Source organism: Colobus angolensis, unplaced genomic scaffold (genome assembly GCF_000951035.1).
Source record: "Colobus angolensis palliatus isolate OR3802 unplaced genomic scaffold, Cang.pa_1.0 Scaffold6, whole genome shotgun sequence".
In the NCBI taxonomy this organism is placed as follows: Eukaryota; Metazoa; Chordata; class Mammalia; order Primates; family Cercopithecidae; genus Colobus; species Colobus angolensis.
The window spans coordinates 20804348-20807989 of record NW_012119598.1 but is presented as its reverse complement, the minus strand read 5'-3'; positions in this window follow the sequence as shown (position 1 = coordinate 20807989).

Below are 3642 nucleotides of genomic sequence, written 5' to 3'. Positions count from 1 at the left end.
TGCAACCTCCGCCTCCCAGGTTCAAGCAATTCTCCTTAACCTCCTGAGTAGCTGGGATTACAGGCACATACCACCACGCCAAGCTAATTTTTGTATTTTTAGTAGAGACAGGGTTTCACCATGTTAGTCAGGCTGGTCTCGAATTCCTAACCTCATGATTTGCCTGCCTAGGCTTCCCAAAGTGCTGGGATTACGGGCATGAACCCACCGCTCCCGGTTCCGGGTTTTTCTTACAAAGAGATGAAATTCTATCTGTGGATGGCAGCGTTGGCCTGTGCCCATGAGTTTCATTCTGCTCGTGATCTTTCCTTTCCTGGTTCCCTGGAGTAGGAATATGGACTTGCTTAGCCTCCACAATAGTAAGCTAATTTTCTGTAATGAATTATCTATCTGCCTACATAATTATCATTTTATCATCTACCTCCCACTGGTGCTGCTTCTGTAAGTGAGCACTGTCTGATACAGATTTTGGTACTGGATGTGTTTCCAAAAGAACAGAATCTTAAGGATGAATTCTCTGAATTGTTGCTGAGCAGTACCTGGAATGATACAGTCAAAGCATTGCTCTAATTATTGCTAGTGGATGCCCCTAATCAAATTCCAATACCTCAGAAATATTACAACACTTTAATTAAGGTCATTAGATACCAAGGAGCAGGGCCAGGATTTAAACGTCGATTTGTTGGACGAAGGTGTTAGCAGCTATGCTCTGCCGCTAGTGCCCATAGGCACTAGATTTACTTTGAGAGAAATTAATGTTTTAAGATTCACACTCTATATGATTGTATAGGTTAAATACCTTTTTTTTCCTTTTGGTATTGTTGAGAAGAATATATGGTTTGGGGGGTGTGTTAGATACGGGGAGAAACAGGGATCGACAAGCATTTTCTGATCAGATTTTGAACATTTAGTTCTATTCAGATCTTCACTACTCGTTTTTCAGTGGTTGGTTTTTACTCTTCTCATGTCAAAGACCATATTAATTCACTCATACTCAAAAGCCAAAGAGACTTAAAAGCCAAAAAGAATGAATTTAAAAAAAGTCTTCTTGCTGTTTACAGCAGTCTAATATGTATGAGTCCTCTCTTCTTGGAAGGAAGGATGAGCACAAGGAGCTATAATGGGCTTGATTTCCTTGGCCAGCGCGGGCAGAATGTTTTTGCATAGAGATTTGCAGGAAAAATACCTGCTGCATTTTAATTTTTACAGAGACCAAAAGTATGTGTGAGCTGAATGCACCCCGTGAGAACCTTGCAATTCAAATCTCCAAGGGAAGCAAGAACTTCATGGGTCCTACGCCACCCCTGGAGCAACCATATCCAGGCACAGTTGTCTATGAATGAGCAGGACCAAGGCATGCTGAGTGCAGAGCTTTACCCAAAGGACTGTTTGGGGCAACTCTTAATTCCTAAGGCATGGGGTATGATAGGGTGTAGAAAACCTGTTAGGAAATGAACAACCTAAAGAAAAAAGGGGGAGCAAGGAATGGCAAAACACTGGACTTGACCTTCCAACTACATTGAAGGAAAACTGTGAGAATAAAGAAAGCATGTGCCACAGATGCAGCCGGGAGTGGCCGGGGGCGAGGCAGCAGTACAAATCCTGCCTTAATATATTGCAATAGGAAGATTTCTGGCTGTTCTTGTATTGTGTCTCAGATAGATACTTGAAGTTTTCTCCTTGGGAGATATGTTTAATTAATATACATTTTGCTGATTTTGGGATTTGCAGAAGGCAAACAGTGTTTGTGCTTTCATGTCTCACAATAACCTAGTGAGATGGAGTTGTTATTCCCATTTTCCGGACAAGCTGAGTCCAGTGACTTGTCTAAAATTCCCAAGGAAGCTGGGAGATCCATCTGTTGAATATTTTTCAAATTGTGTCTTGAAAAAATAATGAGCAATTATATTTCCAAAATACACTTTTGTGAGTCTTAGCTTCTCTGATTATCAGATAACATGTTGAGGTTGGCAAGGCAAGTGTTACGATGGTAAATGTGCCTACTTGAGGAAACTGAGGTTGAGTTGAGTGACACCACCATTCAGCCATGGAAACTAGAAACGGTAGACTACATCCATTCTATTCCCTGGCCAGCGTAGAACTACTTATACACTGTAACCATAACCTCCCAGCCTTTACACAGTTTCTCTCCTTGCAATACCCACACTCTGATGGTTAATTTCATGTGTCAACTTGACTGGGCTACAGGATGCCCAGATATCTGGTAAAGCATCATTTCTGGCTGTGTCTGTGAGGGTGTCTGCAGAATAGATTAGCATTTGAATTCATGGACTGAATGAAGAAAATCCACTCTCACCAATGTGGGTGAGCACCATGCAATCCTTGAGGGCCCAGATAGAACAAAAAGGCAGAAAAGGAGTGAATCTTCTTGAGCTGGGACAGCCAACTTCTGCCCCAGGACGTCAGAATTCCTGCTCCTTGGGTCTTGAAATTCCAGGACTTACACCATTGGCTTGCTTAGTCCTCAGGCCTTGAGCTTTGTACTGAATTACACTACTGGCTTTCCTGGTTCTTCTGCTTGCACATGGCAGATTGTGGGACCTCTCATTTTCCATAATCAAGGCAGTCAATTCCCACATTCCCATAATGTATTTCCTTCTCTTTTTCTCTCTCTCTCTTTCTCTTTCTCTCCCTCTCTCTCTCTCTCTCTCTCTCTCTATATATATATAGAATCCTATTGGTTCATTTCTTTGGTAAACTCTAATTGATATATCTCCTAACTCCAACTCCTGAGCCTGACAGGTTTTTGAGAGAGGGCTCAAGGTCACCACAGCTAGAGTGGGGGCTGACCTGTGGCTGGGACCTGTGGGACTCATCTCTGGAGCTACTGGAAGAGGAGTCTGCCTAGTGCCCCACAGCTAGAAAAAGGCGACATTCTCGTTGGGGTGGGGATTGGGGATGGGCAGGAAAAAGCTGTTTTGCAAATAGTTAAGTCTTTGAGGGTGTTCCATACAGCATTCACCAGATCAACAGTACCGGGCCATCATGGCCTTTGGCTCAGTCATCTTTCAGGCTGAGAGAAGCACTCTCTTTCACTAACAGAGCCATCTGCCAAAGTCTGCTGTGAAACCAAACATCCATGTTTTGCTCCACCAACAGGTTACTGAGAGGTAATGATCAGCTGCCTACCATTGAGCACTCACTAAGTGAGGAAGTGCGTTACTTACATTGCCTCATTAAGACCTGAAGTTATTCGAAATGACCGAAAGGGAAAATGAGGCCGGGCAAGGCGCACAGAGGTGTACCCAAAGTTTCCTACTTCGTAATGAGCCCAAGCAGGGCCTGAACGTGTCACATAGGAGGGTGCATGTTTGATGCCTCTTAATTTACTTCTAGCCAGAGCAGGAAGGAAGGTCATTTAATACTGTACTTGAAAACTGATTTTTGCTCTACTAAAGATGCCACTACTGAATTTTCCCAGGGAATGAGCTGAGTCCTGCTTTCTATTAATTACCTGTGCAGGCAGCCTTGCACTTTTAATATTGCTTCACATCTGAGACTCTCTTTCAAGGTTATCTGACTGCATGCTAAGGTGAAGAAAATTCTTTTCAAGCATTAGTGCTTAATGGACTTCAGCTCAAAGCAAGTGAACCACCTACAGTGTACCTACACTGTTCTGCC